General features: G+C 44.7%; 1 long non-coding RNA gene and 1 other non-coding gene across 7 annotated transcripts in view; both read right to left on the reverse strand.

The window, feature by feature from the left end:
* The window catches only part of Gm34687, a 91,471-nt gene that overhangs the window by 39,192 nt on the left and 25,762 nt on the right, over nt 1-26,517 (reverse strand). For all 6 annotated transcript variants that reach the window (XR_881299.1, XR_390590.2, XR_881296.1 and 3 more), the window contains one exon: nt 1,620-1,760. This is a non-coding gene — a long non-coding RNA (predicted gene, 34687). The remainder of the gene's footprint in view (nt 1-1,619; nt 1,761-26,517) is intronic.
* Gm26144 lies at nt 16,758-16,889 on the reverse strand. Its single transcript, XR_003955500.1, has one exon. It is a non-coding gene; the product is annotated as a small nucleolar RNA SNORA17 (small nucleolar RNA).

A 26,517-nucleotide genomic window follows, 5' to 3' on the forward strand; every position in this document is an offset into this window, starting at 1 on the left:
GAAGAAGCCACACTTCCCTTTTTATCTTCCCTGAACCATACTTCTGAGGTCTCCCCAAGGCTCAGGTCTGAGACCTGCAGACTGCATCCTACCCCGCCTGCATAGTCCAGTGCAGCTTGAATCTAAGCTGTTCCCCATATGCTCGTGTGTTTGAGGCTTGGCTCCTAGCTAGTGCTGTTCTTTAGGGAGGTGTCACAAACATTAAGAGACAGGGCTACTTAGAAAAAATAGGTCACTAGGGCACGCTGCTAAAGGTTGCATCTATTCCCACGTCCCTTCCTCCCTCTCTGCTCCCTGTCTACCTTGAGGTGAACAGCCCCTGACATATACTTTCTACCCACCATCATATTCTGCCTCCCACTGACGCAAAGCAATGGATCCAGCTAAGCTTGAATTAATACATCTGAAACAGGAGGCCAGAGTAAAACTTTCTCTCAGCTGTCTCTCACAGAGACAAAAGAGGGTGTACCTGCGCTCGCACACATATATCATACACACACATTCACATGCTAATAATAAAGTCTAAAACACAGAGCTCTGAGGGATCTATCTATTCACGGGCCAGCATACATTCTGCATGTATAGGAGGCTGGCAGAGTTTACATGCTGTGCCACACATACATTATTCCTCCATTAAACCTAACAAGGCTTTTTAATACCGTCTAGGGGTATTTGTTAGGTGAACAAAAACACATGATGATAAAAAGCGAGGCCAGTGTAAAAATAATAATAGCCATGGGCCCTCCCTTGTATTTGACTTATATATTTGTAAGTTAAGGCCTGCCTGAGCTACATTCGTGTGCTCAAGCCCACCTTGGACACTTTAGGGAAATTCTGTCTCAAAGATTAAGAGCTTAGCCTGATGACAAGAGATGGATACCTCCCTTCAAGCTGTTGGCCAGGTGTCCCAGAGACCTCAAAATAACACAAGCTATATTACCATTGCTCCAGCTTGCCCAGCAGACTTCAATGGAAAGACCACATTGCTGAAGGCAGTGTGGTCACAAGACAGGAGGAAATCAAGGTGCTACTGACCAGGAAGCTTCCCCCTGTATTCTAGCTTTCACTTTCTGGTGCTATGAAGACTACAAGGAGAGAAAAGTTATCAACAGTCCTCCTCTGAGCCCTGTGAGCTACAATAACACATGATGATAAAAAGCTCTGAGCCCTGTGAGCTACAATAACAACCACCCTGACAAGACAGGACCATGGGTACAATATTTCCATGAATGTTATCCAAGTAACCAACTGCTTTCCGATTGGGTTTAAGGCCAATTACACTGGAGGAAACTCATGCCTGGTGCCATGTATCCCTGAGAGAAAGCCTACTTCTATTATGTCGATAAATGGACATGGTATCAAACTGTCTACTAAATCCTTATCTCTATCCTCAGAGGGTGGAGCAGCTCTCAGTCCTCACTAGAGAAGCTTCCTCTTTATAGTAAAGATCCCTTGATACAGAGCCAGAGTGCCACAACTAGCCAAAGGGCAGAGAGTGTCTGTAGAGTGGTCAGCCATGAACGGGACATCAATGTCACGATTCCTCATCTCCCCCAAAGTTCAGGAAACATCATGGAAGATGGAGCAGAAAGATTGTAAGAGCCAGAGGCCATGGTTACCTGAGTCGAGGCAGTGTCCTCTGTACTCGAATTTTCATAGCAGCTGTGGTTGTCTGCACATGATCAAGTTGGTCAACATTCCAGAATGGATGGTGGAGGATTCACAAGGCCCCACTTGTTCACCTTTTGGTGCTATGAAGGCTGCCAGGAGAGGAAAGTTATCAACGGGCTTACTCGGCTGTGAGCTGTTAGCAGCTGACGATGGTTGGGGGAGTCAGTGTTATTCAGATGTATACCCCCCCCCGTGTGCCAGTGAACTGTCCCACATCCATGCACATGTCGCTAATGCTTATGAGACTCAGTGGGTTATTTGTTTTTTAAAGAACAAGATGTGGAGTTGGAAGAGGGACATGGGGTGTCTGTCTGAGAGGAGTTGGAGTGAGGAGAAAAGGTGAATATGATCAAGAAACATTATAAACACATATGAAGTTCTCAGTGAAAGAATAAAAATCTATTTAAATATAATAATAAGTATATTTTATACATATATGCACATATACACATATACAAATATACATGTATGCATGTATGCACATATACACATATACACATATACACATATACATGGTTTGTGGTATAGTCAGTAGCAGAAGACTTACCTAGCATATGCAATGCCCTGGATTCCATTCCCAGGGTTGAAAAAAGAAAAGAAAAAAAGAAAGAAAAAATAGGGAGGGAGGAAGGGGAGAAGGAATTTAAAAATAAAAGACAGTCCCTGTCCTCTGCCGGGTTTCCCAGCTCGAAATGACAGGGAAGCAATAGCACCTGTCACGATGGGACACTCTTCAAGTTTTCAAGTGTTCTGTACCTAAAACAGGCATGAGGGCATGAAACACAAAGTATTTTATCTGGCTCCCGATTTCATTCACTGCCATGAACTGAACTGTTCAACATAGTAAAGTGCTGAATTCCCCACTGCGGGAAGGTAGGAAAGTCTCCTGGGATGCTAATGGAAAAGGAGACCCCTCTTCTAGGAAGAATCTTGTTCTTCTCAGAGTCGGTGTTCTATGGCCTTGTGATGCTGTGGGGTGTGGGGAGAAAGCTACAAATTAAATCAGAACCACAACAGAGAGCAGGCCTGCTCTGACTCCAGGAAGTTCCCTCAGTGCCACAGTAATTAGCTTGAGGCAGGATACATTGGTGGAAACAGCTCTTTAAAAACAAGCCCAAAGTCTCAAATACTTGACTGTGTTTGGGTACGAAGGACCAAAATGCCAAGTTAGATCATGTGGCAGAAAGAATGTGAGCCAAGAGTTCTAACCTTGATCCCGACACCAGAGCTGTGCAGCAGCAAGCCCTCTCTAGACACTGGCTTCAGTCCCATAAAATAAGGTCAATGAACTAGACTGTTTTCTTCAGTCTTAGTCATGGACATGTCTTCCCTACTCCCCATGGCCACCACACTGTGACTTTTACCCACATACCCTTTGTACTTTTTGCATAATACTTTTTGGTAAAACTTGCCTCATTTCCTCACTTTTTTTCCTTGAAAGTGATTTTAAGAGGAAACTCAGCAGAATTAGCATGAATGGAAACTGCTGTCCCTGGCCAGAGCAGAAGTCAGCCATAAAATAAATACAATGAAAACTCAGGGATGCTTTTCATCATGTCCAGGAGTGTGGGAAGTGCTTCCTGCAGGCCTGGATGCCTGGAATACCTCTCTCCATCTCTCTCCTGCTCCCTTCACCATTCCCTCCCCTTCTCCTTTCCTCTCCCCTCTTCTTTTCCTTTCCCTTCCTCCCTTCCTGTGAAACAGAAGGAAGTATGCACAGTAGAAAGGTGCTAAGAACCATCCAGAATATGTTTGAGAGTTCCCCTTGACTAATCAGAAAGACAGAAAGAGAACCTAGCAGAGAATAACTTCTCATTGTACCCCTAAATATCAGTGTCCTGGCTTTACCATCAAGACCATTCCAAGACTGGTAAGATTTCTCTCCTTCATTGATATTCTGCAGGGGTCCTTCTAAGGCAGAAGAATGACATCAGCAAATGAAAAAAATTCTGAGAGACAGACTTTGAATTGTTGGTCAAGGTTTTCCAAGACACTCTCCAAATCTAGTCTATTGCTGTTGCCCTTGGTTGCATCCCAGAAGCAAGTAAGACTCTACTGCTGGGTACCCCAGGTACTTTGGAAACAGCACCCAGAAGATGCAAGCTGGTTGTGAACTGAAAGTCTCCTCTCTGAGGACCAGCTTTAAGTGATATCAGAAGGAGAGAGACAACCAATCACTCTACCAAGATGTGGTTCCTGTGAACTAAAACAAGGACCAGCGTGACACAATTTCTCTGTGTAGTGCCAGCTGTCCTGGAACTCACTCTGTAGACCAGGCTGGCCTCGAACTCAGAAATCTGCCCGCCTCTGCCTCCCAAGTGCTGGGATTAAAGGCGTGCGCCACCACTGCCAGGCATGACACAATATTCTTATACTCACAGATAAATATAGGTCTTACCCCTTCATTGAAGAAATGTCTCCTTGCAAAAGGCAGAGACCATTACTGAAAACCACAACCCATCAGAAGGCACAGAATAAGTGACCATGTGGTGCCCAGCCCTAACTAAAATGTCTACAGCACAACTTGTGCACCTAAGACAAAAAGAGCATAGCAGAAGATTAGGTAAAAAGATTGTAAGATCCAGAAGAATAGGAAGTTTGCTGTGAGAATTTGTCTCTTAGAAATGTCAGAAGGTACACCCATGAAGTCTCATCAACATGGCTGCCTAAACAAGACCTGAACAAGAATGATACTAATAGATGTGTCAACATGAAAGTGGGGAATCTCATGAGGCCTCAACTCTAGACAAAGAACAGGCAACTAAGGAATTCTGAAAGCAGAAATAGTGTTCCATAGGAGGGCCCTTTCTCTTCCCCCTCCACCCAAAAAAAACTGGTTATCTAATACTAAGTAGTCAGCCCTGAAATCAGGTATTTCAGCCCTAAATAACATTATATTAACTGGGGAAGTTTTATACACACACACAGGTACACACACACACACACATACACATATAAATAATTAAAAAAATAAATACCATGAACAGTACTTATGAAGGATTAGATGAAGGAAAGAGAAAAGGGAGAGCGTTATGTTTTAATTTTTAAAGTTTTTTTTTAATGTAGTATATCCCAATAGAAAGAGTATCAAGCTAGAGAGACAGCTCAGCCAGTAGATGCGCTTGCCACTGAGCCAGATGACCTGAGTTCATTCTCAGGAACCTTTGTGGTAGAAGAGACCAAGCCGGGCGTGGTGGCGCACGCCTTTAATCCCTGCACTCGGGAGGCAGAGGCAGGCGGATTTCTGAGTTCAAGGCCAGCCTGGTCTACAAAGTGAGTTCCAGGACAGCCAGGGCTACACAGAGAAACTCTGTCTCAAACCCCCCCGCCAAAAGAAGAGGAAGGAGGAGGAAGAGGAGGAGGAGGAAGAGGAGGAGGAAGAGGAAGAGGAAGAGGAAGAGGAAGAGGAAGAGGAAGAGGAAGAGGAAGAGGAAGAGGAGGAGAGACCAATAGCCCCAAGTTGTACTGGAGAGATAGCTCAGCAGTTAAAAGCACTGACTGCTCTTGCAGCGGTCCTGTGTTCAATTCTCAGCAACCACAAGGTGGCTTACAACCATCTGTAACAGAATCTGATGCCCTCTTCTGGTGTGTCTGAAGACAGCAACAGTGTACTCATAAAAATTAAAATAAATAAATATTTTTTAAAAGCCACAAGTTATTCACATGTGAGCCATGGCTCACATAATGCATGCATGCATACATACATATATACATACATGTAATTAAAAAGAAAATAAAGACAGTGTCAGGGTATTTTCATGATCAAAGGGACCTTGGACACATATTTATAAACAATGTATGATTGGGGCAGACATTGATGAGTTTCAGATAAACAGTTCTAACTGAGCCATGCCTAAAACATGCATCCTTTAAAAGACCCGCCTCTAAAATGTAGTGTGTACCATCCATTTGTTGAATGACACATTTTGACAATATGCAAAGATACATGATCGAAATTTATATCACCAAATGAGCACAGCTTCCAAAATGATGAATTACAGATGAATCGTGACTTCTGGCAGATTACTTCAAAACTGAAGCACAATTGGGTGCTGTGGGTCTGTGGGTGCTCATCTTGACAGCTTTGTGGGGTTTCAGTGAAAATCCTCCTCCAGTACAGACTCTCCAAGGGTCTCACATCCTTTAAATGAATTGCAACCATTTAAATATGATAACCCCTGTCACATGTGGGCCTCTCTCAGAGAGTAGATGTTCCTTTCAACACTGGATAAACTCAAGCAAGCATCTGGACCATGGAAGACTATTTCTCAACCTTCATCTTTCCTTTCCTAAGATTATATCAATTTTGTCTTTTCATTTTTAATTTTTATGTGATGTTTTCTCTTTCTCTTTCTGGAATTAATTCACTACATACAAAAAGAAGACTAGCCGACTATGTGGTACACAGCTATAATCTCTGCTCTGAGTTTGAAGCCAGGCTGGGCTACATTGCAAGACCTTGACTAACAAAACCAAAACAAAAGAGGACTGAAATTTTTTCTGTACAAAGCCAGATACTACATATCGTCCCCATGGCCTCTGATACAGCTCACTGTAGCATGTCAACAAACACAAAAAGTACACTGTGAAAGTGAATTAACATGGTTGTGCCTCGACAAAACTTTATTTATAAATACAGATCCTGCACCAGGTTTGGTAGCTTACATTTCCTTATTAGAGGATCTCTGCCTCCAGCCCCAACATCACATGTGCTGAAAATGAGACTCAGCCAGAGGCTGTCATTTGACAGACAGGAATCTGAAACCAGGTGTCTGTATTCCAAGTCAGGAATCACCCCTCCTCTGCAAACTGTTGAATCTACCAAGAAACCTGCAGCCACAAAAGAGAGCATCCATAGAGAGAGAATAGGAACGATTTGTTAGGTTTCGGGCATAATGACTCTCTTTGGCACTGAGTCACTAGGTTCCATGATTAAGGTGGCCTGAAGGTTTTCCTCCATTCCCAAGGGATGTATCATCAAAGCAAATAGAAAGATTTGAGCAAGTGGGAATCTGCAGAACTGGAAATTTATCAAAGTTCCCTGTTCCCCTCACATGTGTGGCAAATATGGTTCATCACAAAGAAATGTCTACTTTGAGACAGTCTCACATGCAACCCAGGCTATCCTTGAACTCTTGTTTTGGCCTATGGATGCTAGGATTATAGCATAGACCACCATGCCCAGCCACAAAGTACATCCCTGTGGTTGTTTGATTGGTTGCCATGTAACTGTGAAATTGAACTGGGTTTTGTTTTGTTTTCATTTTTGACATAGGGCAGCCCTGGCTGCCCTGGAACTCTCTATGCAAACTAAATTGTCCTTGAACTCACAAAGCTCTGCATGCCTCTGCCTCCCTAGTGCTGGGATAAAAGGCACATAGCATCATGCCTAGCTGTGATGGTTTGTATATGCTTGGCCCAGGGAGTGGCACTATTAGGTGTGGCCCTGTTGGAGTAGGTGTGGCCTTGTTGGAGTAGATGTGTCACTGTGGGTGTGGGCTTTAAGACCCTTATCCTAGCTGCCTGGAAGCCAGTCTTCTTCTAGTGGCCTTCAGATGAAGAGGTAGAACTCTCAGCTCCTCCTGCATCACACCTGCCTAGTCACTGCCATGCTCCCACCATGATGATAATGGACTGAACCTCTGAACCTGTACACCATCCCCAATTAAATGTTTTCCTTATAAGAGTTGCCTTGGGAGAAAGTAGGAAAACCCACGAAGATATGGGTACAGGGGAAAAATTCCTGAATAGAACAGCAATGGCTTGTGCTGTAAGATTGAGAATAGACAAATGGGACCTCATAAAATTGCAAAGCTTCTGCAAGGCAAAAGACACTGTCAATAAGACAAAAAGGCCACCAACAGATTGGGAAAGGATCTTTACCTATCCTAAATCATATAGGGGACTAATATCTAATATATATAAAGAACTCAAGAAGGTGGACTTCAGAAAATCAAATAACCCCATTAAAAAATGGGGCTCAGAGCTAAACAAAGAATTCTCACCTGAGGAATACCGAATGGCTGAGAATCACCTAAAAAAAATGTTCAACATCCTTAATCATCAGAGAAATGCAAATCAAAACAACCCTGAGATTCCACCTCACACCAGTCAGAATGGCTAAGACCAAAAATTCAGGTGACAGCAGATGCTGGTGAGGATGTGGAGAAAGAGAAACACTCCTCCATTGTTGGTGAGATTGCAAGCTTGTACAACCACTCTGGAAATCAGTCTGGCCTGGGGGTTCCTCAGAAAATTGGAAATAGTACTACTGGAGGATCCTTCTGGCATATATCCAGAAGATGTTCCAACCAGTAAGAAGGACACATGCTCCACTATGTTCATAGCAGCTTTATTTATAATAGCCAGAAGCTGGAAAGAACCCAGATGCCCCTCAACAGAGGAATGGATACAGAAAATGTGGTACATTTACACAATGGAGTACTACTCAGCTATTAAAAAGAATGAATTTATGAAATTCCTAGGCAAATGGATGGACCTGGAGGGCATCATCCTGAGTGAGGTAACCCAATCACAAAAGAACTCGCACAATATGTACTCACTGATAAGTGGATATTAGCCCAGAAATTTAGAATACCCAAGATATAAGATACAATTTGCTAAACGCATGAAACTCAAGAAATACGAAGACCAAAGTGTGGACACTTTGCCCCTTCTTAGAATTGGGAACAAAACATCCATGGAAGGAGTTACAGAGACAAAGTTTGGAGCTGAGACGAAAGGATGGACCATCTAGGGACTGCCATACCCTGGGATCTATCCCATAATCAGCTTCCAAACGCTGACACCGTTGCATACACTAGCAAGATTTTGCTGAAAGGACCCAGATATAGCTGTCTCTTGTGAGACTATGCTGCGGCCTAGCAAACACATAAGTGGATGCTCACAGTCAGCTATTGGATGAAACACAGGGCCCCCAATGGAGGAGCTAGAGAAAGTACCCAAGGAGCTGAAGGGATCTGCAATCCTATAGGTGGAACAACAATATGAACTAACTAATAACCTCCCCACCCCTGGAGCTAATGTCTCTAGCTGCATATGAATCAGAAGATGGCCTAGTCAGCCATCAGTGGAAAGAGAGGCCCATTGGTCGTGCAAACTTTATATGCCTCAGTACAGGGGAACGCCAGGGCCAAGAAGTGGGAGTGGGTGGGGAGGGAAGAGGGTGGGGGAGCGTGTGGGGGACTTTTGGGATAGCATTGGAAATGTAAATGAAATAAATACCCAATTTAAAAAAAGAAAAACAAAAGCAAAAACAAAAACAAAACAAAACAAAACAAAAAAAAAAGAGTTGCCTTGGTCATGGTATCTCTTCACAGCAGTAAAACCCTAAAACACCAGCCATGGAACTGGTGTTGATGGAGTCTTTGAGTGACTCCAGGAACTTGATTCCAACAGCATCTACAGTTACAATTCATTCATTCTTCTGTCTTTTCACTCATCTCAGCAAACACTCACTAGGCAATTGACAGAGGACCTGCAGACAGGAAGTTAAAATTAGCCCTCTTTCCCCTGACTGCATAGATCTTATGGCCCAGTAGTGGTGCAGGGTGAGAGACAAACAGAAAAATAAATAAGGATATCGGGATGGATCTTAATAGGCACTGGGGAGAAAATAAGCCTGGCAAACGTGAGACAGCAGGTGCATGGGGGACCTTCAGGAGAATAAAGTCCAAGAAGAACTTCTAAAACGGGGGTACAGGGTTGAGCCTAGAGGGATGAGAAGGAGCAAAGCAAAGAGAGAAGCATAAAGGACTCAAAGAAATAAAAATACGGAGCCTGGAGTTGGGCATCAAAGAGCTGGTGACTGTGAGCTCTGGGCCATCACCAGCAGAAGGAAATGCCAATGTCTGGGGAGGCAGCTAGACTGTGGGAAGCCAGGTCTCTCCACTCATATCAGCCTAACACTTTCAGGGTGATTATATTGGCACCCACCTTGTAGGAAGGGCTCAGAGGCTTAACATGATTGTCTCTTAAAGCAGTAGATGCAGGTCCTGCTTCCCAGGAAATGCTAGATAAATGTAGACTGTGAGGATTACAATGGGTAACAGGTAGTAAGGGACCATTTCTTCAAACTGTATTTGATATCTATTCAATATAGAGTGATTTCACTGTCCTGGAAGTCCTACTTGACAAGGAGGTCTGGAGTGATTATATGCACCATAATTTGCCTATCATTCCAAAGAAATATCAGATGCCCAGTTCTACTCAATAGAGAAGGTCTTGCAACCCACAACTCCTCCCTCAAGAGTCAAGATCCCTGTATATGTGTTACAGTAAAAACAAATGTTATTATCAAGAGGAATATTAGGTAAAACCAGATACACTGAAACTTACAGTGAGAAAGTGGGGAAGAGCCTTGAACATATGAGCACAGGGGAAAATTTCCTGAACAGAACATCAATGGCTTGTGATATAAGATCAAGAATCAACAAATGGGACCTCATAAAATCACAAAGCTTCTGTAAGGCAAAGGACACTGTCGATAAGACAAAAAAAGTCACCAACAGATTGGGAAAAGATCTTCTACATACAATAGAAGGCTAATATCTAATACATACAAAGAACTCAAGAAGTTAGACTCCAGAGAAACAAATTATCTTATTTTAAAATGGAGTACATTTACACAATGGAGTACTACTCAGTATTAAAAATAACAAGTTTATGAAATTCATAGGCAAATGGATGGATCTGAAGTATATCATCCTGAGTGAGGTAACCCAATCACAAAAGAATGCACATGATATGTACTCACTGATAAGTGGATATTAGCCCAGTAGCTCAGAATACCTAAAATACAATTCACAAACCATATGAAACTCAAGAAGAAGGAAGACCATAGTGTGAATACTTTGATCCATCTTAGAAACAGGGAGCAAAACATCCATGGAAGGAGTTACAGAGACAAAGTGTGGAGTAGAGACTGAAGAAATGACCATCCAGAGACTGCCCCACCTGGGTATCCATCCCATATACAATCACCAAACCCAGACACTGTTGTGGATGCCAACAAGAGCTTGCTGTCAGGAGCCTGATATAGCTGTCCTCTGGGAGGCTCTGCCAGTGACTGACAAATACAGAAGTGGGTGCTCACAGTCATCCATTGGACTGGGCATAGGGTCCCCAATGAAGGAGCTAGAGAAAGGACCCAAGGAGCTGAAGGGGTTCCCAGCCCAATAGGAGAAACAACAATATGAACTAATCAGTACCCCCAGAGCTCCCAGGGACTAAACCACCAACCAAAGAAAACACGTGGTAGGACTCATGGCTCCAGCTGTATATGCAGCAAAGGGTGGCCTACTCAGACATCAATTGGGGGGTGGGAGATACCCTTTGTCCTATGAAGTCTCTTATGTCCCAGTGTGGGGGAATGCCAGGGCCAAGAAACAGGAGTGGGTGGGTTGGTGAGCAGGGGAAGAGGGGAGAGGATAGGGGGAGGGTATTTTTCAGAGGGAAAACCAGGAAAGGGGATAACATTTGAAATATAAATAAAGAAAATAATCCAATTAAAAACACAAACAATAACAACAACAACCAAAAGAGGAATGTTAGGATTAAAATCATGAAGTAAGAAACACTAAGGAAGGTAAATACATGGGCCTGAATTGGACGATCACCACTGCTCTTGGTTGCCCACCAGAACTTGATGTAAGACCCTGTTGCTAAAGACACTACATACTTTCATCATAGGACAAGGAGAAACCAATGACCTAGAAGATTTCTATCTGCTAACAAGCTTTCAGAGTACCAGAAGGTTCTATACAGGCTGCTCAGGGAGAAAAGTCTTACCCAGGGTGAATCCTGCAAGCTTTATTAACAACTAGCATGGCAAATATGCCCATCAGTGCAATCACGAATGTCATGGGGGCCCCAAACTTCTTTCTAATTGTATTTAAAGCCTACTCCACAGGAGAAGACTCATACCTGATACTGTAAATCTGGCTAAGCAGCTATAGTTAGAAAGCTCATAGACCGCACCCCAAGAGTAAACTTACTGCTTCTTGTTGTTGTTGTTGTTGTTGTTGTTGTTATTGTTGTTATTGTTGCTGCTGCTGCTGCTGTTGTTGTTGTTGAATGGATATAATATTAAAGTGTCCTCTACATTCTTATCTCTATTCCAGACAGGGAGTTAGCTGTGATGTCACTGAGGAAAACTGCAGTTGCATCATGTAGCTCTGTTGCCTGAAGGTCAGGTGCCCCTTTGTGGTTAGATATCCTTGAAGCTGCAGTCGAGCTGTTTCCGCTACACCAGAAACTAGGCCACCTGGGCATTTGCCCACACACGTACGCTAACAAAAGATCCTTGGTCTCAAAAGAGATGATGTCATCCAAAGATCACCTGCATTGCTGTTTTGACACTCCTCCACTTTTGTAGAGATCATGGGAAGAAATGCCCTAAAAGGAAAATCCACTATGATTTGGGAAAAAGAGTCTTATCCCATGAATATGCCACTCACTTCTTAAATAGTCATAAAAAGTGACTAAAAATCTACAAGACAGCTGGTCATGGCATTGCATAACTTTATTCCTAGCACCTGGGAGACAGAGGCATGTGTATTTCTGTGAGTTACAAGCCAGCATGATCTACATAGTGAGAAAGGCTACATGGAGAAACCCTGTCTCAACAAAACAAACAGAAATTCACCACACAGAACCCACTAGGTTCTACTAGGGTGCTACTCTGCTCCACTCAGGGCAGCCTACTCCAGAGCCTCTTTGAAGTGTTCTGCTCAGTTTCACTAACTTAACTGCTGCTTTGCTAAATAAGTGTGTGTGTGTGTGTGTGTGTGTGTGTGTGTGTGTGTGTGTGTGTGTGTGTGCTAACCGTTTGTGTCCCTTGATTGAAGTCATTCCTACAAAAATACAAGAACTGAGAGACCCCTACAATGTCTGCCACAGAAGAACCACAGTTCTGTTCAAATAAATTTGACATTTGTCTAGCTTCATATCCCAGAAAGGTCATAACAGCCTCACATCTACTATATATAACCCCATCTACCTAGGATGGCTTCAATCTCCCATCAAAGTCTTACCCACTACTACTTCCATTTACCACAGTCTCCATCTTCATCAGTCTTCCTTCATCCCTCACACATCCATTACATTAGAGCCTCCATCTATCACAGTCACCGATTGTCCATCACAGTCCTCACCCCATCAAAATCTTCATCCATCACAGCCTCTGTCCTTCACAGTCTCCGTCCAGACCAACCTACATCAGTCTGTTTATAAGGATCCATCCATCCCTCACAGGCTCCATCGTGAATCCATCCATCACAGTCACTATCTGTCCATCACGGTCTCCACTCCCCCATCACAGCCTCCTTCCAGGTCCCACAATCACAGTTCCCATCACAATCACGATCCACCACAGTCTGCATGTGTCTATTGTTCTATCCATCACAAGCCTATCACAGTCTCCATCTACACATCGCAGGTTCTGCTTATTCACCATGGTCCTAATCCCCATCACATCCCCTTCCTATCCTTCACACTCTTTCTCCATCCATCATTCTCTATCCATTCATTAGAGTCTGCTCACTAGTATCTGTCTGTCCATGGCTGTTTCCATCCATCAATCGGATGTCCGTCCACATATCTCAATGTATATACATCACAGTGTCTATCAGCTGCTCCCACTGTGTCAAATAAGTCAAGCCCCTCCCTTTCTGTGTCTCTTGCATCACTCCCCTTACTCTGCAAACAGGGATTCTAAGGCTCAGAGAGCTGAATTAGCTAACTTAGAAGTCACACGAATGGGAGATGACAGAGTTCAAAATTTCAGGCTGCTTCTTTTCCATCATAAAGAAAGAAAGCACTTGGGGTAATATAGGGCTACTTGGAAACCTGACATTTAATTATCGACAGGCCAGAACAGAAAGTTATTTCCTCCCACAGCACAAAAAAATTTGACCAATAAGGAAGTTATAAACTAATGACTTTCATGAGATTTTTCCTTTTTCCATTTCTAATCCTACTTCTATCTACCTACTTCCTTCAAGACTATCTAGTGGGATTGTCTTAGACCATTGGATGACATTTTCCCCTTTCTGGTTTCTGTTTGCCATCGGCCAGAGCTGCCCACACTCTCCCCAATTGTTCCATTTCTATTTATTTTCCTCTCCTCCACTTTTCTTTTCTTTTTTTTTTTTATTTAACCACAAAACTAATCACTATCCTTACTCTGTTTTTTTTTTTTTTATCCCACTCATACCCTCGATAACTAATATCTGTGCCAGGGCACAGATCTGGAAATGATGGGATAGCTTATAAGATTCAGATCTTTCCACCACTAAGGACTTAAGCCGGCAGCAGGCTTGGCAGCAAATGTATTTACCCACCAAGCCATCATTCCAAACCGATTCACTTCTTAAAATCATTGGAGTCAAATCAGATGGTAGCTATTTAACTGATTTTTACTGTATTATCATAGTGGTTATCATGTTCATTAACATCATGCTAACAGTGATTGTTTCCATGAACAATCCCTATTTCTAGGGTAACACTAAGGAACTGTGCCTAAGGCCCAAAGTGCTAGGTTATGAGTCTAACTACCTAGCTAGACTCCCCAGTCCAATGGATAGAAGCGACAACTTAGCTCTACTTCAAACTAGTATTTCTTGAATATTGGAAGTAGTTCCACTAAAAGAATAAGTCATTCAATTACTTGATCCCAAATACATAAATCTCAATGCAAAAACATAAGAAATATGAAAAGTCAAAGAAACATGACTCTCCCAAAAAATTACTATCCCCACAGTAATATCCAGCAATGAGAAAGAATTAAATGAAATCCCAAGCCAGAAGAAAAACAAAAGTATGATTATAAATATGTTCAAAGGAATCAAAGAGTGTACAGATAAACTCTTAAACAGATGGAAAGGAACAGAAATATCTGAATAAAATAAGTCAACACAAGATAAAACAGAGAAATTCACTAAGGAGATAGAAATACTGAGGAATGTCTTCTAGAAAGACCAGTAGAAGGCACACATCTCAACATAATTACAGCTATATGCAATGAACCTATACCCATCATATATGAAATTGGCCAAAGCTAAAATCATGACCAAGACAAAGGTGTCTACTTTTATTAAAAATAGTGCTTAAAGCTACAGCTAGAGCAATAAGACAGGAGAAGAAAACAAAATGGATTAAAAAAAAAGAAATCAAAGTGTTCTTATTTCAAAATGATATGATCTTATGTATAAAAGACCCTGATTAATACTTTTGGCAAAGTGGAAGAACACATAAAGCAAACATACAAAAATCAGTGCTCTTGCTATGGACCAATAACAAACCTGTTGATAAATAAATCAGAAAAGCAATCCCACTCATACCTTGGAATAAACCGAGCCAAGAAAATAGCAGATCTTTACAAAGAAAACTTTTAAACACTTAAGTAAGAATCTTAAGAAGACGCTGAAATATCAAAAGAACTGCCATGTTCACAGATTGGAAAATATAATGTTGTGGAGACCGCCATAATGCCAAAAGTAATCTACAAACTTCATCCAATCCTCGTCGAAATTCCAATGTTATTTTTTTAACTTTTTTTATTGGTTCTTTGTGAACTTTATACCATGTACCCCAATCCCACTCATCTCTCCTTGTACCCATTCTCTACCCTTATAAACTCCACTGCAACGGGGGGGGGGGGAATCTCATTGTGGAAGCTGTTATATGTCACAGGATGTCACCCTTTTGTCCACACATCTTTGCTTGCAAATGTTCATTGCAGTGACTCGTTGGTCTGGTTCGAGCCAACTTCTGCTACTCTCAATACTAGAACCTCACTGGGACTTCTCTGCGTTACCCTGTAGTTGCCCTATGTCATGGAGATCCTGTAGTTATGGATCTGTAGGACCAGCCCCTTCATCCACTCCAGCAGTTCATCGATGGGGTAGATGTTGGGGTGGGCCAATTCAAAGGATCTGGGCCTGAGAGGTATCTGAGCTGGTCAGCCTGCTGGCTCCCCCATTCTCACACCCTTGGGGCCTGCTCATCAGCAAACCCTGCAACTAGAGCCAGCTCAGGTAAAGTGCAGGGCTCTCTCTCCAAAGTGTTGCAGCTGGTGAGGAACATGGCTAGTTCTCCCACTCTCGTGATACTAAGGCCAGCTCTTCCACCTGCCATAGATCTTGAAGGATGAGGGAGGGGAGGAGAGCTTCTCTCCCTCATCCATGCCACCGCCCAGAAAAAAAAAAAAAAAGGTAGGAACACCTCTCCTGCACTCACACCCTCACAGATGGCTCACTTGCAACCCCAACATCAGGCTAGCTCTACTATGTTGCCCAGGCGAGGTGCAGGGCCTGCTCTTCCAAGTGATGCAGCTAGTGAGGGGTAGGGTCAGCCCTCCTGCTCTCATGACCCCAGGCCAGCTTTCCCACAATGCCCAGGAGAAGGGTGGAGCCAGTTCTGCATGGCCCTCAGGCATAAAATGTCCCTGCCCTACAACCCAGACCAGGGACTTCTGCCTGACCTTTGATGGTAACAGACCCTGCACTGCAGGGTCATGGACCCAGATGTGGCCCCCACTGGTAGCACAGGTCATCACAGGCTACTCACATTGGGCCGTTCCTCACTACCCTCAAGTCTCCAGTTCTGCCTCTCTTCATTGTACACGTATCCTTCTGCTTCTCTTTCTCTTCCATTTTCCCACCACTTACGTGCTCCTCTTAGCGGCATCTGGAATCGTTGGTGTCAAGGGTCATCTCAGAAGTGGTCTCTGGAGTGTTATGCCCTGTTTGTGTGTCAGGTAGGGGTCATCTCAAACATGGTCTACCCACGACCCTCTACCAGGTCTGCATGGCACAGGATTAGTGGGCATCTCAGGCTAACTCCCTGTCTGGGACCCATGGGGATCATCTTGGGTTGGCTCTTGAACTGGCTCAACCCACAGAAGTCGCACCTTGCAAGGAACATCTGTCTCGGGCTCACTCACGCCCAGGGTCCACGGTCCCAGGCAGGGTTCTTCTAGTCTCCAGCTTGCTTCCCACCCTGGGAGCCTGCCTGGACTTGCTTGACTCCAGACTGGTGTCATCTCAGGCTCCCTTTCCTGAGGGAGTGTTAAGCTACTAACCATTCAGAAGTTCACAGGTTAGAACAGTGAACATAGGCATAGCCTCTCTCCTCTCTGCCACCTCCGGACACACATGTGACACAGCAGCCACACCTGCAACACCTCTAGGGACACTCAATGTTATTCTTTTCAGGCACAGGAAAATGACTTAAAATTAATATTGAGGAGCTGGAGAGATGACTCCAGCAGTTAAAAAAAGAGCCCTTGACGCTCTTCCCGAGGACTCTGGTTTGGTTGCCAGCACCCACATGTTGGTTCACAATCACCTGTAACTCCATCTCCAGGAATCTGATCCTCTTCTGGTCTCCGCCGACATTTCATGCCTGTGGTATTCTTAGATACATATAGGCAAATCACACATAAAATAAAATGTTTCAAAAGATAATAAGGAAGCACAGAGGAGCCCAGACAGCCAGAGCGACACTGAGCGCACAGACAGATGCTGGGACATGTATGCCAGATCCCAGGTTATATTGCAGAACAATCAAAACAGCATGGAATAGGCACAAAAGGTGGCACACTGATCAATGGGTAGAACAGAGGACACATTCTGAGCCTACAGAGACAGAGCCACCTGAATGGTGTTTTGTTTTGTTTTGTTTTGTTTTGTTTTGTTTTGTTTTTTGTAAAGATGCCAAAATATGCATTGGTAAAAAGACAGTCTCTTTAACAAGTGATGCTGGTAAAACTGAATGTCTGCCTTTGCTCAACTATGTTTATAGCAGCTTTATTCATAGTATCCAGGAACTGGAGATGACCTAGATATCCCTCAACCAAAGTTGGATATAGAAAATATGGTGTATGTAGACGATAGGGTATTGCTCGGCTGTTTAAAAAAAAATGACATCATGAAATTTGCAGGCAAATATATGGAATTAGAAAAACAACAACAACAACATCCAAAGTGAGGTAACCCAGACACAGAAAGACAACCATGGTGAGTACTCACGTATAAAAAGTGGTTATTAGCTGTAAAGTACAAGACAATCATGCTACCGTCCACAAACCCAGAGAGGCTAAGTAACAAGGAGGGCTTAAGGGAGGATGAAACAGCTTCCCTGGGAAAGGAAGAGAATAGATTTTGTGGGTGGACTGGAGGTGTGTGTGATTAGGAACGGGGGGAGATCAGGCTGGGAGAGGTAGAAAATGTTGGAGAAAATTCCGGGTGTAAGGTGGAAACAGCGCAATGGAAAGTCCATGGAATCTACAAGAGTGACCTTAGCAAAGACTCCTGGGAATGGGGGACAGAGAGCCTGAACAGGCCATCTTCTCTAACCAGACAAGGCCTCAAGTATTGGGATTGGTTCACCAACCCAGCCACAAAACCTTTCACCTACAGTTTGACCTCATTAGAGAGAGTTCTGAGACCAGAGCCTGACAGAATCGTCATCAGAGAGACCAAAGAGACTTCATCCAGCAACTGATGGGAGTAGATGCAGAGGCCCACAGCCAAACATTAGGCAAAGCTCGGGGAATCCTGTGATGGTGGTAGAGGAGGAGGGAGAGGAGAAGGAGGAAGAGGAGGCGGGGAGAAACAGGAGGAGGAGGAGGGATAGGAGAATGAGAAGGAGGGAGAGGAGGAGGGAGAGGGGAAGGAGGAAGAGGAGGAGGTGGTGGAGAAAGAGGAGGAGGAGGAAGAGGAGGAGGAGGACAGATCAGAGGAACAAGAGGGGGAGGGACACTATAAGAGCACAGCCCGCAGAGTCAGATGACTGGAACTCATGGGGACTCACAGAGACCTGGAGTCTGACCTAGGTCCTCTGCATATATGTTATGGCTGAGTAGCTTGGTGTTCTCATAGGACTCCTAACAGTGGGAGCAGGGGCTCTCTGATGCTTTTGCCTGCTTGCAGCAGCCTTCTCCTCCTACTGAGTTACCTTGTCCAGCCTTGCTGTGGTGGCACCGTGCTTGCTATGCTGTGTTTGGTTGATGTCCCTGGGAGGCCTGCTCTGTTCTGAGGGGAAGTGGAGTTGGGGTACACCCGAGTGGAGGAAAGTGGGTGAGGGTAGGGAAGGGAGGGGATATTACAACCGGGATGTCATATATGAGAGAATTTAAACAAACAAACAGAATGAATGTCCGCACATAGAAAAGTGAACTAGATCACAACCTCTCACCTGTACAAAATCAGCTCCAGATGTGAGACCCAAAATACTCCAGAAAGGAGGGAAGTGTAGGGGAAATGCTTCAAAATACAGGCACAGGCAAGGACTCTTTAAATGGGTTTTCAGTCACTCAGAAAAGTACGGTACCAACTGACAGTCAGACCCTCAGAAGATCAAACTGCAGAGCTTAGGAGGCGGTCGGGTGAAGAGACAATGACTGAATCAGAAAGGAAACCTTTGCTAGCGAGCAGGAGCCTGCATGTGCCCACTTCCCCTATCCCCAGTTCATAAGCCCGGTGACTCAGAGGATGGCAAGGCCTGCCTCTGGTCTGAGTGCAAATGCCTGCAGTGTGTGCAGAAGCTAGTAACTACAGCTTCCTCCTGCTGTGTGTTTACAGCCTGGGACTGCTCGCCTACAGAAACCTCCTATAGTCCAGCTAGCCCCACGCCCTATGCTGGGCATAATAAAAACCGAGGTCCCAGAGTGCAGTTGTGTTATTGACACAGTTCCACTAAGGTTCACACAGCCTGTCTGATAGAAGCTTTTCAGTGACCCTGTGTCTCTCATCTCCATCCCTCACTCTTCCTTCTTCTCGGGACACATGGCCTAAGACACTTCTTCTTCTAAAAAAAAAAAAAAAAATCTATTTATTTACTTACTTATTTATTTGTGTACACTGTAGCTGTCTTCAGACACACCAGAAGAGGGCAGCCCATTCACGTTTCCACACTAGGCCATGTTGGACGTGGCAGATTATTAACTCTGAGGGAGACAAGTGCTTACTAACACACAGTTGTGGGAATGGCAGTGTAGCTCAGTGGTAGAGCAAATGGTTAGTATGCACAAAGCACTGGGTTCAATGCCTGTGATGGCGAAGGAGAAGAATTCAATGCTACCATGACTGCATCTCGTGTTGCTTTGCTTAAATGTGTGGTCAGGCCCCCCTGTACACTGGGGACATTGCCGCAGATGTTGCCCTGTCTCCAGGACTGTTCCATCTCTGCCCACTGGGGCCTTGTTTTATACTCATGTGCAGGTTTGCATGGCTGGTCCTCACATGGCAGAACCCACAGACACCCCACACCCCACTCACCCCCACCCCCATTAAAAGCTGAGCCTAGCGGTGGCTTACAGAACTGTGGATCTGTCCACCAGTCTGGGTACTAACTCAGAAAAGCACAAGTTTTCCCTTTTTCTTTTTCCTTTTTCTTTTTTCTTTTCTCTTTCCTTATGATATAGGCCAAAGCCTCTGACACTTGGGGCTTCCCTTCCTCCAGAGCACCCTGCTCTTTCCCTACACAGATGCTTGGCCTGCCGCCATTTTGCTAACCTTCATGCCTAACTCATAAGCATGACTTTCTCTCGTCCTCCCTTCTCCCCGTCTCTCCCCCAGCAGCTGCTGAGACTTAAAGCATGCCTGCCCTGTTGTTGTTTTTCTCTGAGACTCTAATAAAATTGTCCATGAGCTTCCAAAAACAAAATTGAGCCTAAGTGAATTTGTGTGTTATTTTCATTAAGGATCCTTTGAAACGTCTGGGCTATGAACATCCGAGTTGGCCATCCATTCATGGTGGGGGATAAGAAAACAGACACTTTGCACATGTCACGGGTGGCTTAGTGCATATGCACCACTGATGACTATCTTGCTCAGAGTGAACTCTCCAGTCCAGGTAGCCCTGGAGAAGAACAAGGGTGAGACCTGCAAATGCTGACATGACCTGTGTTTCAGAAGTGTCTTAGCAGGGCTGGAGAGATGACTCAGCGGTTAAGAGCACTGACTGCTCTTTCAGAGGTCCTGAGTTCAATTCCCAGCAAACACATGTTGGCTCACAACCATCTGTAATGGGATCCGATGCCCTCTTCTGGTGTGTCTGAAGACAGCTACCGTGTATACACATAAATAAATAAATAAATAAATAAATAAATAAATAAATAAATCTAGAAGAAGAAAAAGGAGAAGGAGGAGGAGGAGGAGGAGGAGGAGGAGGTGGTGGTGGTGGTGGTGGTGGTGTCTTAGGCCATGTGTCCCGAGAAGAAGGAAGAGCAAGGACTGAAGATGAGAGAGGCAAAGACATCATAAGTCTCGCCATCATGGCTGACCACGTGACCCAAGGGATAAGACTAAGCTCAGGGTGACTGCCACAGTTTCTCTTCACACACACACACACACACACACACACACACACACACACACACACATACACACACACACACACACCACAAAGCCTGCTGGCTGGAGGGAAAAAACCCATAAAGTTTTGGGGGTGTCTCCTGTCTTCCCAGACCACCAGCACAGCTCATCCTGTCTTCACTTCCAATTGTTTGTGGTCCTAGGCTCATAAACTCCAGGATTCCTGTTACACTTCAGCATGCCACAGTTTGCTAGGAAGCAATGATTGAGCTCCTACTGTATACCAGCTGCAACTCTAAGCCCCTGAAACCCTACTTTGTCAAAACTGCTGCTGGGTATACCTCCCTAGAATGTCATCCATGCCCTGCCTACCAGGTTGGCAGCCTCAGCCTGCACAGCTCACACTGGAGATGGCATTTTTAGGACAGGTTCCTATGCTCCATTGTGGGGGGAAGGACTTATAAATGAAACTAAAAGCCAGGGCCAAGCCTAGAGACACACGCTGGGTCACCATGAAGCTGTTGTATGGCATTGTGCCAATCTTTACTGCCAGCAGAGATGGTCACATGAAGATGTCCACCAGAGTAACTCACCTGGGCTGTGTGCTGTGTTTCAAGCACTCCCCCACTCACAATCCTCCCCAAAGACAGGCAGTGTTTAAAGACAGGTACCCGGTACATCCCAATCCTTCCCTCACATGTCCCCATCAGTTTCTAAAAATGCATTGTTCCAGTCTTGACATTTGTGTCCCCAGCTCTCTCCTGTCCATGAGCCCTCTCCCTGAAGTCAATACCAAATGCCTGTCAAATGTCAGAAGGCGGTGTGCTTATCCTAGTGGCTGGACCGCTGGCTTCCACAATTGTGCTGCTATCCATTGCCTTTTTACAGTGTGTGCTCACCTCTCCTAGCAAATGGAATAAATGCCCAGAACACCGGACGATTGCACGGGAGACCCACAGACCCCAAAGCCAAGGACTGCCAGAGTGCTTGATGTGGCCCTGCCTTGCTCAGCAGAACAGCTTGTTCCAAGGCTTAGAATCTCTGAGAAAGCCTCTATGTGGCTTCCAGGGTCACACTGCCACACACTCATAAATCACAGCAGCACGTCTTCCGAAGCACCTCTTCACAACTGGAATTTGTGCAACTCATGTGAGCCAGAGAACTGGGCTTGTGGGCGTGGTCTTCTGTTGGTAAGTAGAAAGATGTCAGTGCTAGACCAGTGTTAGCAAATGCCACGGGCTGAAGGAGCTGAAGGGGGTTGCAACCCCATAAGAAGAACAACAATATCAACCAACTAGAATCCACCCCCCAAAAGCTCCCAGCGACTAAACCACTAACCAAAAAGTACACATGGAGGGACCTCTGGCCCCAGCTGGATATGTAGCAGAGGATGGCCTTATCGCGCATCACTGGGAGGGGACCCCCTTGGTCCTGTGGAGGCTCCATGACCCAGGGTAGGAGAATGTTAGGGCGCTGAGGCAGGAGTGGCCAGGCGGGTGGGGGAACATCCTCATAAAGGCAGCGGGGAGGGGATGCAGGGTTTGTAGAGGGGAAACTGGGAAAGAACAATAAATAAAATAACCAATAAATGGGGGGGGGGGGGGAGAAAAAATGCCCGGCCTGGTTATCTTGTTTTCCCTGAAGAAAGCTTGAAACTCAAGATCCTAGCACCATGCAAACCGATAGTCTCGTCATCTCAGGGCAAATTGGGCTCGCTCGTCCCTTACAGTTCTCAAAGTCAGCACGGTGAACTGGATATATATCACTACAGCTCACGGAACATATCAGAAACAGCAGAGGGAAGAAAAAAAAAAAGATAAGAACCAAGAATGTATCTTCTGAGACAGCAAAGATGTATTCCAGCACACTTGGGAACACAAATGTCTTCCTTGATTGCTAATAAACCCGGGCCTGCTTCTCTTTTCCCATAGCTAAGGACAGAAGCCTTCTCATCAAGACACGCATTGGCTGTCAGTCAAATGTATGCCGTGTGCACAGATATGAAGCCAACAAGACTTAGGTGCCCCAAGAGGAACTAGGCAGAAAAAAAAAAAAAAAAAAAAGAATGCCAGGGCAGGGGCAGGGCAAGGCAGGCCAGGCCAGGCACTGACTCTTAAGTAACAAATTAAGTGTTGCAGGGGTTGAATCCAGCAGCCAAGCTTGAGAAATGGCCATGAAAACGATCAATGATGGAGCTCGGGCTCCTCCTAGTGGTGAATTTTGATTACTGCCAGGAGGCATCCTCTCCACCCACACAGAGACGTCAGCCCCACCCAGGGAGTCACTAGGTCAAGTCTTCAGTCCCGAGCCGGTGAGAGACTCCCATGGGTCGGGCTCTGGGCTAGCGCTGTCAGGTCGTTAGTCTTATTAAAGATCACATTGGCTGAGTGTCATTAGACACAATTTATAGATGATGAAAGAAAGTTTTAAAAAGCTTTTGCCTTGCCCAGAGTTACACAGAAGAATCCAGGAAGACCTGGGGAATCCCCAAGTCAAAGCTTCTCCCCCAACGCCACGCTGAGTACAAAGTGCTGCGGATGAGGAGATGAAGCCCTGATGTGTCCTTCATGTATTTTAACTGGGCAGGCTGACTCCTATTAAACAATCAGAACACAAAGCCGCAAGCGCTACTCACACGGTGGGGTGGGGGGGAGTAGGAACAGTTAATGAGCTGGGACCCGGGGCACTGTCCTTCTCCAGCACCTTTTCGCCCTTCAGAGTGGCCTGCCATCCAGCGTCCACCACACTCTTGCATCCCCTCTGCCTCAGCATCCTTCCTGCTGCAGCATCCCCCTGTCGCATCCCTCAACCTCCAGCATCCCCTAACCTTCTGAGACCGCAGACACTGACAAGGAGCTCATGTGTAGACCAATGCATCCATCACTAATGAAGAGAGCTGAGAGAATGGCTTCCCTCCAGCCCTGCAACCAGATAAGAAATAAGATCCTCATTCAAATAGCTGGAGGGGAGAAAAAAAATACCTCAAAAGAAGAGTTTAAAAAATAAAAAAAAAAAAAGAGAGAGAGAGTTTAAAAGGTTTGACCACTCACATCGAGGGAGATCTAGAATCCTGTGGGAATTTGACACCGACAGAGTCAGGCTGTCATTTGGGCTGGTTGATTGCAGTGACAGGTTAAGCACGGCTTGTGGCAGGAAGACCTTGGCATCTCTCCATACAAAGAATTGGGATGCCATTTCTGTTTGCTACCGGTGACAGGCTATCTCACAACATTGAACATCAGTAGCGGAATTCATCGCTGGGAGCCTGCTTTGCATGCATATAACACAATGGCACCTTTTCTTTTTTTCTTCTTCTAGGATCCAGATGCATATAAAAACACTTTATAGAAACGGTATCGCATTATGCATGCAGCTTTGCAAACAGCTCTTTTCACCCACACTAAAAATACTTCTTCATATTATTTAAATATCCTATTTTGTGGGGCTTGGGGGTTATGGTTTGTAATTTGAGGGTGTTTTTGTTTTGTTTGGGGTTTTTTTGTTTTGTTTTGTTTTGGATTGGGTTTGTTTTGTTTTGTTGAAGCTGGGTCACATCCCAATCTAATGTGGGATTCATTATGTGGATGAAGATGACCTTGAATTTCTGATCGTCCTTCATCCACCTCGGAGGGTGTTAAGATTAATGACATTCACCACATCACCTGGCTAAGGAGAGATGCTAAGGAGAAAACGCACGGTTTTGCATATCCTGGGCAAGCACTCTTCCAATTGAGCTCCACCCCCAGCCCAGTTCAGCTTGCCTGTCTGATGGTCAAGTTCTCTCTGCTTAGTCCAAGCTGGCCTGGGATTCACTATGCAGCTAGGCTGGCCCCAGACTATCAATCCTCCTGCCTCAGCCTCCCAAACACTGAGATTACAGTAGTGTACCACTACTATACCCTGTGCATGCATTGTATTTTAGCATTGGCTAGCTCTCCAATTTGTAGATTGATCTAACTTTAAGGCATATACATATAGACATTTGAAAATGGAAAGTGACCTTCATGTGGCTTTGGTATTTTGTTATAAAAGACTTTGAGGGGAGGGGAATCAAAGTGTTTGCTGAGTCTTCACCTTTCACAGTTAAATCAGTATGAGACTGTTTTTCAAATATTTTTCCGGGAGCTGTTCATCTTATCCTCAAATGGTGTGGAAGGTATGAGTCTGAACATTGGTGCGGGTCTGGGTTCAGATTCTGTGTGCTGTCTGCGCAGCTTTGGGCTGGGTAGAGATTGCTACAACCTCACTCCTTTGTCTATAACATACGAGTCCTGAAGTCATGATGCCCCAGCATTCCCAGTGACACTGAAAGAAGCAAGAAAGCAGTGTATGGGAGACCCTTCACTCAGACCGGTGGTGCTCAGCCAGTTCAGCTTTGTATCGCTTCTCTAGCTCCTCGCTTCACACCACTCTTGGACTTTATATATCTGTGTCTTAGCCTGAGGTTTGCCCACTATCTCAGTGCTCTGCCAGTTCCCCTGGCACGAGAAGGACACTGTTTTCATTATTTTAGCTTTATAATCAGTTTCACTAAAACTGGGATGAGCTTCCTCAATGTTCCTCTTTTTATACATCGATTGGCTTCTCTCACAGTTGTTCTTTCAAAGAACGTGAGAGTCACTTTTGTTAAGTTTAAGAAAGACTATCTGTGACTGGAAAGGTGACTCAATGTATAAGAATGCCTGATGAAAGCAAGAGGATCTGAGTTCGAATCCCCAGCACCCACATAAGAGACTCTGTCTCAAAAAACTAATAAAATGGAAAGTGATAGAAGAAGCAGCTACACAAAGCCTCTGGCCTCTGCATACATATACCCATGTACATGTTTTCATACAACACACACACACACATATGTGTCTGTGTGCCACATGCATGCCTGGTACCCAGAGGCCAGAAGAAAGTAATGGATTCCCTAGAACTAGAGCAGCCACATGTGTGCTGGAAACCAACCCTAGGTCTGCTGCAAGAGCAACCAGTGCTCCTAATTACTGAGCCATGTCTCCAACCCCACGAGTTCTTTTCTATTGCGACTATACCCACAAGGGGCCCTTCCCCCTTGATCACTAATTGAGAAAATGCCTTACAGTTGTATCTCATGGAGGCATTTCCTCAACTGAAGCTCCTTTCTCTGTGGTAACTCCAGCTGTGTCAAGTTGACACAAAACTAGCCAGTACAATTGACCCCTTGTCAACTTGACACACAAACACATCACTAGTAAGCCTCAACCCTTACATTCTTATTCATCCCCAAGGTCTAAATAACTTTAAACATCCCACAGTCTTTACATATTCTTAAATTTTCAATCTCTTTGAAATATCCATCTCTTTTAAAATCCAAAGTCTTTTTACAATGAAAAGTCTCTTAACTGTAGGCTCCACTAAAATAGTTTCTTCCTTCAAGAGGGAAAATATCAGGGCACAGTCACAATCAGAAGCAAAAATCAATGTCCAACCTGCCAGTGTCTGGGATCCAACTCACAATCTTCTGGGCTCCTCCAAGGGCTTG

The sequence above is a fragment of the Mus musculus genome, chromosome 4 (genome assembly GCF_000001635.26).
Source record: "Mus musculus strain C57BL/6J chromosome 4, GRCm38.p6 C57BL/6J".
In the NCBI taxonomy this organism is placed as follows: domain Eukaryota; kingdom Metazoa; phylum Chordata; class Mammalia; order Rodentia; family Muridae; genus Mus; species Mus musculus.